At 41.3% G+C, this 12,284-nt stretch overlaps 1 protein-coding gene across 3 annotated transcripts in view; it reads left to right on the forward strand.

Moving 5' to 3' along the window:
* Nucleotides 1–1,594: 1,594 nt before the first annotated feature.
* DENND2C (DENN domain containing 2C) overlaps nucleotides 1,595–12,284 on the forward strand; it is a 93,202-nt gene continuing 82,512 nt past the window's right edge. The window contains exon 1 of one of the 3 annotated variants that reach the window (XM_061410394.1): nucleotides 1,595–1,690. The gene's annotated coding sequence lies outside the window, so the exon portion shown is untranslated. Of the gene's footprint in view, nucleotides 1,691–1,895; nucleotides 2,095–12,284 lie in introns of those variants that run through there. The other 2 variants (XM_061410375.1, XM_061410385.1) reach the window with 2 other exon arrangements.

Raw genomic sequence — 12,284 nt, forward strand, 5'->3', positions numbered from 1 at the left:
GTGTGAAATCTCTCCCTGGTTTCTGAAGTTGAAGTTCTCTTTGCTGAGTATTTTTAAGTCCCTTAGACAACCTGATTTTTTCTTTTACCTTGACCTCTTTGTTACCAAAATAATACAAACTGCCAAATTAAACTTTCTATTCTCAGATTTAAAAAGGCATGAACTACCATTATGTATATCTCCATCTTACCCATGAGAGGGCAGTAGAATACACCCACGTCATTTATTACATCCATAGAGAGGATGAAGATGAAGATTTGGTTTCATATTTAGTACTTGGAATTTGATCTACTCATTTTGGCTTATAATCTTCCTGAATGCAAAGTCTGGAATAAATCTGAATTTTGAAATAAATTTCAAAACCACACTATTTTAGCCCAACATTTTATCTTAAACAATTGTTTGGGGAGTTTTCTAAATACCCAAGGATTTTTTTGGTGGTGAGGGGGAGGGGTCCGATCGTTGTTCAAAATTTACTGCAAACAATATTCACATTTATTTCCTCATTGAGAAGTGATTGAAAATATGTCTTGACATTCCTTCCCTCCCCTCCCCCACCATTATAGAAGATAATTCCTGTTTTATTCCCCATAGCTCATGGTTTCACAACGGTTTGGGATATGCAGCTTTTACTCCTTTGGCTAAGTTGGCCTGTGACAGTCATCTGTGATGTGTGACCAAACACCGCTCTTTCTGGTCTTCTATTTTGGTACCTTCATGTGAACAGTTGTGGGAAGAGTTTGGTCACCAGATCCAAGAGGCTCCAGTGGCCTGGCGCGGGGTAGGGTGGAATCGGGCGGGCCCAGGTGGGGTGGGGTAGTTAGCAAGTGCCTGGGAAACAGGCTCAACTCATCCTTGACTAGCAGCCTTAGTGAAACTGGGCTGCTGCTCGCAGTAGGCACCGCGCCATGCACATACCTGAGGACGAGCGTGTTGCAGGCGCAGCGCTTAATCATGTCACAACAGGGCGTGGGAGCCGACCTCAGGCACTGGGAGTATCAAAGGCAATTCTGCTCTGGGATTTCAAGCCTCAAGTGTCGGGAGCGTTATATTCAGCTGTACATTTCAAGTTGGGGCTGTATTGCAACTGCCGGAGACGTTTTTGCCCCCCTGAGCTCAGCCTGAGAAATGATGCTGCTCTTTCACTGGAGACACCAGGCCTTCTACATTCGTTGGCAGGAGACAGTACGGTTTCCTTGAGTGAGGTGCCATTTGAATTTCTTGATTAGGCTTTGTCTCACGGGTAGCTGTGAAGAGTCAACATTATGTAAAGTTCTTGTCCATCGCCGTGGAGCCTGTTGGACGGCAGGCACGGTGACTAAGGAACTTTGTCTAGAGGCTCGGCCGGACGACAGCCGTGGCTGCCGCTTGCCTGCCGGAGCGCAGCCTCTTGGAAACCAGGCTCCTGAGCAAGGTTCTGGCCCCGACACTGGACTCGAGCGGGGGCGGTTCCCCGCAGGAAGGTCCTCGGGCGGTGCCGGGGGCGGGTCCAAGGGCGGGTCCAAAGGTGAGGGGTGGGAACATGAGCCAATAAGAACAGGGCTTGGCCGGGCCGGGGCGGGGCCTGCGGCCGGGTCCGCGGGGGCGGGACAGAGCCCACCCCAAGTGGAACTCAGCAGACCTGGCGCCTCGGCTGAGAGGACTAAGCCCGGCTGCCCGGAGGCGGAGGCGGCCTCGAGGCCCAGCGCAGGTAAGAGCGGGGTGACCTGGGGCGGGTTGTGAGGCAGAGGCTTTGGCCCCTCGCAGCGGAGGGTGTCGCACGTTGGGAGCCGGACCTTGGAGCGTTGGGAGCCGTCCGGTCGCAGAGCGGGAGCCGGCTGGCGGCGGTGTCGGCACCTCCCCGGCCTGGAGGGACTCACGAGCGTGCCGCCCCGCGCCCAGCGAACTCTGGATTTGGGAGCCCGCTGGTCGGCGGAGGCGGCTGTGATGGAGCCTGACTGAGGGTCTCCCCGCCGCTCACCTCGGGGCGCGGGGACCTTCGTCCGGGTGGCGCTCGGGGGCGCTCGGCAGTCCTGGGGAAGAAGCAGGGAGCTCTCCGCATTCAGGAGGAAACGCGGGGCTTTCGTCAGTATTAAGCCGCGACAGGCTGAGACGGTGGGTTTTTCAAACATTTTTGCTTTTCTGTGTTTTGAGCCTTAACAGAACCTGACGAGCACAGTAAAGTCGTCAAGTAGGATTTTGATTTAAAAAATCGGACAGTGGAACATCCAAGAGTTTCTAACTATTATAGTATGACAGAAGATGATCAGAATATGAGTCAGGGGCGGGAGTTTCGGCCAGGACCCACGTACCAGATGTGATACCTCGGTTAAAGTCGACTTTTCTGGGCCTCGTTTCCTTAGCTGTAAAATCGGGATGCTTTTGCCAGGCGGTATTCTTAGGGTCAAATGAGATGAGTGAGAGGGTCCTATAAATGTTAGGTATTGTATATTCTGTGAAACAGCTATTAAGCGCCAGGCACATAGTAGGCTCTTTGTAAACCTTTACCCTAAAGCTAGCGGTTCACCTATGGTGTTTTAGATAAAGTCCTACATCTGGGTTTACTGTGTAAATTGTTTAAGCTCATTTTTTACAAATCACCATTGTTGGAAGTGTGGTCCATTTTTCATCAATTAATGAATTTTTCTAGAATGGCACGCTACACTGTTACTGAATCGTTTACCAAGAAGTTTGTTAGCAGTTAATCTGTGTCTTTGCTTTAGGTAAATAGTTGTAGTTTAAGTTACCTGGTAAAGTAAGCTAGGAGTATTGCTTCAAATCGAGACTTATATTAGCTTTTGTAAGATTTAAGTTGTCCAAAACAAAATATATTAATATATAGCTGCATTTTTTGGTACAGCTTTTATTATAGACATTTGCATTCTTTTCTGTGGGTTTGTGAATGTGTGAGGAGTTTTGGGGGAAGACTGGAAAGGAAAAAAGGAATAACAGTTTGTAACCAGCACACTTTGACTAGGGATAAATGTAGGCGTGTTCTGAAGTCGTTTCCCAGGCAGAAACCAGGAAATGTAGTAATTGTGTCCCTTGGCTTTTCATTAGTTTGTGTATGTGTGTTGATAGATTTTATTAAATAAGGATATAAAGGAAGAATATTATTTTTTCTGATGTGACAATAGGCAGTTTTCTAAAACTTGAAATTATATTTTATTTTGTTATTAAAATAATTTCTTAATTTTCTGGTGACTGTGCCCGGTCTTGCCTGCTGCACAGCTTTTTCTCTAGTTGCAGCAAGTGTGGGTTATCTCTAGTTGCAGTGCCTGGGCTTCTCCTTTTGGTGGCTTCTCTTGTTGTGGAGGACCAGCTCTAGATCGCACGGGCTTCAATAGTTGTGGCACATGCGCTCAACAGTTGCAGCTCCCAGATTCTAGAGCACAAGCTTAACAGTTGTGACACATGGGCTTTGTTGCTGCATGGCATGTGGGATCCTCCTGGATCAAGGATCGAACCCATGCCTTCTGCATTGGCAGGAAGATTCTTTACCACTGAGCCACCAGGGAAACCGTGGAAATTTTATTTTAAATGATCTGTAGTAAGTCTTGCATTATAGACAAGAATTTTAGATCACTGGGTACCAAGACCAAATTAAATGGAGAAGTAGAGGGAAAATTTCTAGTGAATATAGTTTTTGTTTTGCTTTAACAGTTTTACATGTTTCAACAGTTCAGTGCAAGATGGATGTTTTGAAACACCAATTACAAGCATGTACTCCATATATAAGGTTTGCTGTGATTTCTAATCTGTTGATCTTGGCGGACTGAAATCTTATATTCACATTATTTATTAAGCATTAATATATTCTAAGGCACAGTTTTAGCACTTACGTTCCTATGTGGGCAGCTTCCCTGGTGGCCCAGTGGTAAAGAATATGCCTGCCAGTGCAGGAGACGTGGGTTCGATCCCTCGGTTGGGAAGATCCCCTGGAGAAGGAAATGGAAACCCACTCCAGTATTCTTGCCTGGGAAATCCCGTTGACAGAGGGCCTGGTGGGTGTCTGTCCATGGGATTACAGAAGAGTTGGACAGGACTTATGAACTAAACAACAATATCTGAGTCACCAGAGAAGCCACCTATACACTAATATAAGTGCTAAAACTGTGCATTGGAATGTATTAGGTGCTCAGTAAATAATGTGAGTATAAGGCTTCAGTCTGCCAAGATCAACAGACAGTAAAGAATCTGCCTGAAATGCAGCAGACCTGGGTTCAATCCATAAGTCGGGAAGTCAGTCTCTTCTCCCTTGAGAAGGGAATGGCTACCCACTCCAGTATTCTTGTCTGGATAATTCCATGAACAGAGGAGCCTGGCAGGCTACAGTCCATGGTGTTGCAAAGAGTTGGACCCAACTGAGAGACTAACAATTCTTGTATGGGCAGGATTTAATTCCTTCCATCTAGGAGATTACATTTTACCCCATGCTGCTGCTTCTGTTAAGTCGCTTCAGTCATGTCCGACTCTGTACGACCCCATAGACGGCAGCTCACCAGGCTCCCCATCCCTGGGACTCTCCAGGCAGGAACGCTGGAGTGGGTTGCCGTTTCCTTCTCCAATGCACAAAAGTGAAAAGTGAAAGTGAGGTCGCTCAGTCATCTTAGCGACCCCATGGACTGAAGCCCTATAGGCTAGCATAAGTACAGAGAAAGTTGTTTAACAACTGATGATAAGGATAACATCAACCAGCATTTATTGGGATGTGCTTTGGGCTAGGCAGTGTTCTAAATTCTTACATGCATTAGCTTATTGAATCCTTAGAACCACCTTGAGGAGTGTTATTACTATGATCTCCTTTTTAAGCAACATAGAAATGTTGAATGACTTTCCCATATCAAACAGCCTATATGCCAGAGCTAGGTAGGATTCAGACAGACAGTTGGGCTCCAAAAATCCTGATCTTAGCCCTTTCACTATACTGAGTTTAGAATTCTGTGAGTGAGATACAAATGAAATCCAAGGAGTACTTAAAAGAAAGTTCTGTGAAGAACTTCTTCAAAAAGAAGGAAAGAGAGAGAGAAACTGATATTGCAAGGTATAGATGAAGGCATATCCAAGCTTCAACTTAATTATGCTTTATATATATATGAAAATTTTTTTTCCTGGTGAATGACATGAGATTCTTTTTGTTTTTTAGCTCTCTCAGTCACTCAATTACTGCAATTATGGCATTATCTTAATACTATGAGAGGTGATTATTTTTCAATAAGAAGTTTAAAATGTCCTTTTGCAGAGGATAAGTTAAATGTTAGAGTCAAGAAAATGTTTCCCTGACTTCAAGATGCTTATAACCAGACATGTAAATAAGTCCCTACAATTTCAGGGTGATAAGAGTTATAACAGTGATACATGCCATGTGGTGCTTAGTCGCTCAGTTGTGTCCCACTCTTTGCGACCCCATGGACTGTAGCCCACCAGGCTCCTCTGTCCATGGAATTCTCCAGGCAAGAATACTGGATTGGGTTGCCATACCCTCCTCCAGGGGATCCCAACCCAAGGATTCCCAAACCAGGGATTGAACCCAGGTCTCCTGCATTGCAGGCGGATTCTTTATTGTCTGAGCTACCATGGAAGCCCAAGAAAACTGGAGTGGGTAGCCTCTCCCTTCTCCAAGGGATCTTTCTGACCCCAGGAATTGAACCAGGGTCTCCTGCATTGCAGATGGATTCTTTACCAGGTGAGCTAGCAGGGAAGCCCATAACAGAGATATAGTTAAGAGTTTAATTGGACCATTGATGAGGGAAGATGATTCTATATATGGTAAGAGGAGGATTAGTGAGATGATACCATATTTGAATTTGGCTTTGAAGGATGAATAGGAGTTTACTGAGTTAGGGAAGGAAACAGAAGATATGGATGCAAACCAGGAATATTAGGTGGAAGTATATGGTATGTTTCAGGAATGTGTTTTGGTCCACATTGTCACTAAACTTCAGAGTGTATAGAGATGAGGGATCGGGCTAAAAAAGATGGTGCCTGGAAATAAACTGGAAAAAACAAAAAGGTTGCAGAGCTTGGTTCCCAGTCATGTTAGGATTGCTGAAATTTCTAGAAATTAGGTTAAATATGGGATTTCAGTGCCTTTCGTTTGAAATAAAGAAGATTTTTTTCCTGTTTGACATAATCTTTCACTATAGAATATGATGTTAAAGGTGGTTTTAATACTTTGAAGTATAGGATGTGCTATAAAACAACACACAGATTAGGCATGTAAAAAGTTATGATTCAGAGAAAGAGAGTCTTCGCTTGGTGAACGGCCTGTGTATCATGTTGAGGACTTTGGACTTGATTCTAAAGACAACGAGCCAGTGAGGGACTTTATGTAATTAGGAAAGATAACATGGCGGTGGTGTGATATAGATGCTGGATTGGATGGAGAGGCAAAAGGTAGAGAGATAAGTTAGAAAGCCGGTGCTATTGAAATAGCTCAGATAAGAGAGGTTAAGAGCTGAGCAGGAAAATAGTAATAGGGATGAAAAGGAGAGGACAGATGATAAAAATATAGAATTTACAAGTGAATTTACCTGTGGAATTTACATTTGCAAACGTAGAATTTAAAAAGTGATTGGCTTTGAAGGTCAACAGAAAAGTGAAAACTTAGTTTCTCAGCTGGGAAACTGGATAGAAGAGCTTGATTTAATTTTTAATGGGAGGGGGAAGTTAATTGTTTAAGATTTGAACATGATGAGTTTGAGATGTCTATCGACCATCAGATAGAGATGGCAAGAGAGGATCAGAGCCCAGAGGGGAGGCTGAGATTGGAGATTCAGATTTAGGAGTTAGCCAGAGTGGGAATGGCAACACACTCCAGTGTTCTTGCCTGGAGAATCCCAGGGACGGGGGAGCCTGGTGGGCTGCCGTCTATGGGGTCCCACAGAGTCGGACACGACTGAGCGACTTCACTTTCACTTTTCACTTTCATGCATGGAGAAGGAAATGGCAACCTACTCAAGTATTCTTGCCTGGAGAATCCCAGGGACGGGGGAGCCTGATGGGCTGCCGTCTGTGGGGTCGCACAGAGTTGGACATGACTGAAGCAACTTAGCAGCAGCAGCAGCAGCAGAGTGGGAATTAAAGCCCTAAGAGCAGATGAAATTGCTCTGGGGCAGGGGCTGCAGGGCGGGGACACAAAGAATTTTGCTTTGTATGAATGGAAGGGATTATTCATTCATTTATACTTATTTTCTTATTAATTATGACTATAAAACAATTAAATGTGTTTTATTTGAAGATTAAATAGCTTTTACATCCAAGTGAATCCTGTTTTTTTAAAATTTCACTTGACAGTCATTCGTTTATTCCCAAAGTGTTTTGCCCAAACTATTATTGGAGTATCTCTTTGTGAAAAAAAAAAAAAGGCAAATTCACAGCCAGTCAAGAAAGTAGATCCTCCTTATTATAGAGTTATTTTTCATCCTCTGTACTTTGTAATTCCATGCTTATACAGATGGAATTATAGTTCTGTATAAACTATAGCTTATATAGTTTAAGTTGGTTCCACTTCTGTTACTTCAACTTTAGGATGGTGCAAAATTGGTGCGTATTCAATAGAAACTATACTTGGAATTTTTCCTGGGCTAGCAGTATGCTTGTGACACCCTCTCCTAATGCTGGGCAGAGGCAGGGAGTCAGCTCCTAGTCAGCCACACAATCAGAAGGACAACCAACTGATGCACTTATAACCATTTAGTACCCATACAACCATTCTCTTTTTCACTTCCAGTTCAGTAGTCAATAAACAACATGAGATATTAACATTTTATTTTAAAATGGGCTTTTATCAGATCTTCCTGAACTTACTGTGGGGTTATGTTCTGATAAACTCATGATAAGGTAAAAATATCAAAAGTCGATATTTGGTAGGTTAGTACATCTAACCTACCAAACACTGTAGCTTAGCTTCAGTTCAGTTCAGTGTTAGTCGCTCAGTCGTGTCTGACTCTTTGCAGTCCCATGGATTGTAGCCTGCCAGGCCCCTCTGTCCACAGAATTCTCCAGGCAAGAATACTGAAGTGGGTTGCCATTCCCTTCTCCAGGGCATCTTCCCGACCTAGGTATCCAGCCCGCATTGCAGGCAGATTCTTTACTATCTATCTTAAATGTGCTCAGAACTCCTACTTTAGCCCCAAATTAGGCAAAATCATCTAACACAAGACCTATTTAAAAAAAAAAAAGACCTATTTCATAATACGCTATTATTTCATGTAATTTATTGAATACTGTATATGAAAAACAGAATGACTATATATACAGAGAGGTTGTGAGTGTATTGGATTTTCAGCCTTATGATCCTGTGGATCCTATGGCCTGCTGGGAGCTGCAGCCCTGCCCAGCATGATGAGTATCACACTGCAGTCACTGCCCCTGGAAGTTTGTACACTATCAGAATCAAAAATACATTTGAAAATATTTTTCTGTATTCAGTACTCCTTATTGAGCCAGTAAAATGGCAATCTTTTTCCTCAGTGAAAGTGAGGACATTGAAAGCTGGGTGGAATAAAAGACCAAAATTGGAAGTGTCCTGCACTGGTTCCCAGAGGATTGGACAAGATGGAATCTTTTGTCTTTTTTCTCTTAAAGCTGCATGAATAATTTTTCTCCTAAGGAAAAGGAAACATGAAATTTTTCTTCACTTCAGGGACATTAAACCGGATTATAAGATTGAAGAATTAAAAATAATGGTGAGATAAGAGAAAGAAGTTCAAAGGACTTACTTTTTCACATTTGGCATCTGAGATGTTTCTCTTGCACCTCATGTTTTTGAGGAGGAAATTTATATTTTTTTGCTTATAAATCTTAGATTCCTGGTTAGGAACCTGAAAGTATAATTTTAACATTCAGTTCAGGCAGTATTAATCCATTTATATCAGTTATATATTTTATTTATGCTCTCCTGTATTTCTTTAAGTTAGATTTCTGACATTCATGGTTTTCATAGCAGAGATAAATGTTTATAACAGAGGACATGGGGGACAATTACTAGTTTTACTTCGAAGTTTAAATTCATAAAAGTGACATATTTGTAATTTTTTTTTCTTGTTTGGATGTTAATGTTAGAGGATAGTTTTGAGGAGGGTGAGATTTACTCTTGGTGCTGCTTAAAAGAAGTGTGTTTTTTTTCTTTCTCTCTCTCTTTTTCTCCATTAGAGTGAAAAAAAACAAAACAGTCCAACTGTCTAGGATATTTTTGAGTTGGTTACTTAGCAATATGAAGCATAATTTTGTATTTAAATATTTATCTGTATTCTTTGATACTCTGATTAAATAAAAGTCTATTAAGGCTGATGATATTAGAGCCTGCTGGGAGGAAATGACACAGCCTGGTTTTCAACAATATTTACTGCAAATCATCTTTTCCCTGGTACCTACTTAAACTGTAAGGGGTACCATGGAACAAAAGAGCAATATTATATGAATTAGAGTGATGATCAGTTTGGTGATGATCGTAATGCAATGGTTATTGCACAGTTAATTTATATTAATGTAATTAAAGGTCAAGCAGAATGTAGCAGGATTTTCTTTGCTGTTGGTAACAATGGTGAGACTCTTTTATTTATTAACTTTAAATAACTTCTTCAAGTGTGATGTTTTTGAGTTCAGTGATAATTGTTGTTCAAAAAGAAACTAGACCAATTTGCCCTCTAAATGTACTGTCTAATTATTAGGAGAAGAAAGCAAGCATAAAACAAAAAAATCCAAGGCTTGCTGCATCTGGAAGTACAAAAATGTTGAGGAAAGGGTGACTCAATAAAAAGTATAAGATATCTTACATGAAGATCTTCTCTTTCACGAAGATAATTTTTAAAACAGGTTTATCAAATGTGCAAAACCACATGAAAATGACTCCATGTATTTGTGTTAATGTTGCAAATGAAAGTTATGATCTTTAACAATGAACAGATTTTTGGAAGCAGCATTCTGGACTTTTCAGTAACCTTTTCAAAGAAAGAAAAGTATATAAAACTATGTCAATTTCCTTTTTATTTCAGTTTCATTGTTATTTTATTTAGTTGCATTATCAGTGGCATGAGAGAAAAAGTGCTACACACTTATTGAAAAAAGTTTTTGTTTAAAATGCATGGATGAAAAATAATGCATGGATGTTACATGTATGATGTTTGGTGTTTAGTTGGTGGAAAATAAAAAACTGCACCTTTTCATATTGACATATCTCTGTTCTATCATTATGGGACATTTCAATAGTGCTTATAAGGTGGCTACAATCTGATACAGACTTTACAATCCAAATTGATGGGATCTCTATTATAAGTTTCTAATATAATATTATTTTAAAAATACTTTTAAGTAGTAGAATCTCAAAAGCGACAGAATGATCTCTCTTCGTTTCCAAGGCAAACCATTCACTATTACAGTAATCTAAATCTATGCCCCAACCAAATGCCAAAGAAGCTGAAGTTGAACGGTTCTGTGAAGACCTACAAGATATTCTAGAACTAACGCCCCCAAAAGACCTCTTTTCATTATAGGGGACTGGAATGCAAAAGTAGGAAGTCAAGAGATACCTGGAATAACAGGCAAATTTGGCCTTGGAGTACAAAATGAAGCAGGGCAAAGGCTAACAGAGTTTTGCCAAGAGAACACACTGGTCATAGCAAACACCCTCTTCCACCAACACAAGAGAAGACTCTACACATGGACATCACCAGATGGTCAATATTGAAATCAGATTGATTATATTCTTTGCAGCCAAAGATGGAGAAGCTCTATACAGTCAGCAAAAGCAAGACCGGGAGCCAACTGTGGCTCAGACCATGAACTCCTTATTGCCAAATTCAGACCTAAATTGAACAAAGTAGTGAAAACTACTAGACCATTCAGGTATGACCTAAATCAAATCCCTTACGATTTATATAGTGGAAGTGACAAATAAATTCAAGGGATTAGATTTGATAGACAGAGTGCCTGAAGAACTATGGACAGAGGTTTGTAACATTGTACATTTGCCCAAGAAAAAGAAGTGCTAAAAGGCAAAATGGTTGTTTGAGGAGGCCTCACAAATAGCTGAGAAAAGAAAAGAAGGTAAAGGCAAAGGAGAAAAGGAAAGATATTCCCATTTGAATGCAGAGTTCCAAAGACTAGCAAGGAGATAAGAAAGCCTTCCTCAGTGATCAATACAAAGAAATAGAGGGAAACAATAGAATGGGAAAGACTAGAGATCTCTTCAAGAAAATTAGAGATACCAAGGGAACATTTCATGCAAAGATGGGCACAATAAAGGACAGAAATGGTATGGACCTAACAGAAACAGAAGATATTAAGAAGAGGTGGCAAGAATACACAGAACTATGCAAAAAAGATCTTCATGACCCAAATAACCACGATGGTGTGGTTACTCACCTAGAGCCAGACATCCTGGAAGGCTAAGTCAAGTGGGTCTTAGGAAACATCACTAAGAATAAAGCTAGTGGAGGTGATGGAATTCCAATTGAGCTATTTCAGATCCTGAAAGATGATGCTGTGAAAGTGCTACACTCAATATGCCAGCAAATTTGAAAAACTCAGCAGTGGCCACAGGACTGGAAAAGGTCAGTTTTCATTCCAGTTCCAAAGAAAGGTAGTTCCAAAGAATGTTCAAACTACCACACACTTGCACTCATCTCACAGACTGGCAAAGTGATGCTCAAAATTCTCCAAGCCAGGCTTCAACAGTACGTGTACTGTGAACTTCCAAATGTTCAAGCTGGCTTTAGAAAGGGCAGAGGAACCAGAGATCAAATTGCCAACATCTGCTGAATCATCAAAAAAGCAAGAGAGTTCCAGAAAAACATCTACTTCTGCCTTATTGACTATGCCAAAGCCTTTGACTGTGTGGATCACAACAAACTGTGGAAAATTCTTCAAGAGATGGAAATACCAGACCACCTTACCTGCCTCCTGAGAAATCTGTATGCAGGTCAAGAAGCAACAGTTAGAACTGGACATGGAACAACAGACTGGTTCCAAATAGGGAAAGGAGTACGTCAAGGCTGTATATTGTCACCCTGCTTATTTAACTTATATGCATAGTACATAATGTACTGGGCTGAAATGCTGGACTGGATGAAGTGCGAGCTGAAATCAAGATTGCTGGGAGAAATATCAATAACCTCAGATATGCAGATGACACCACCCTTATGGTAGAATCAAAGAACTAAAGAGCCTCTTGATGAAAGTGAAAGAGGAGAGTGAAAAAGCTGACTTAAAACTCAGCATTCAAAAACCTAAGATCATGGCATCCAGTCCCATCACTTCATGTCAAATAGTTGGGCAAACAATTGAAATAGTGACAGACTTTA

The sequence above is a fragment of the Bos javanicus genome, chromosome 3 (assembly GCF_032452875.1).
Source record: "Bos javanicus breed banteng chromosome 3, ARS-OSU_banteng_1.0, whole genome shotgun sequence".
NCBI classification, from domain to species: domain Eukaryota; kingdom Metazoa; phylum Chordata; class Mammalia; order Artiodactyla; family Bovidae; genus Bos; species Bos javanicus.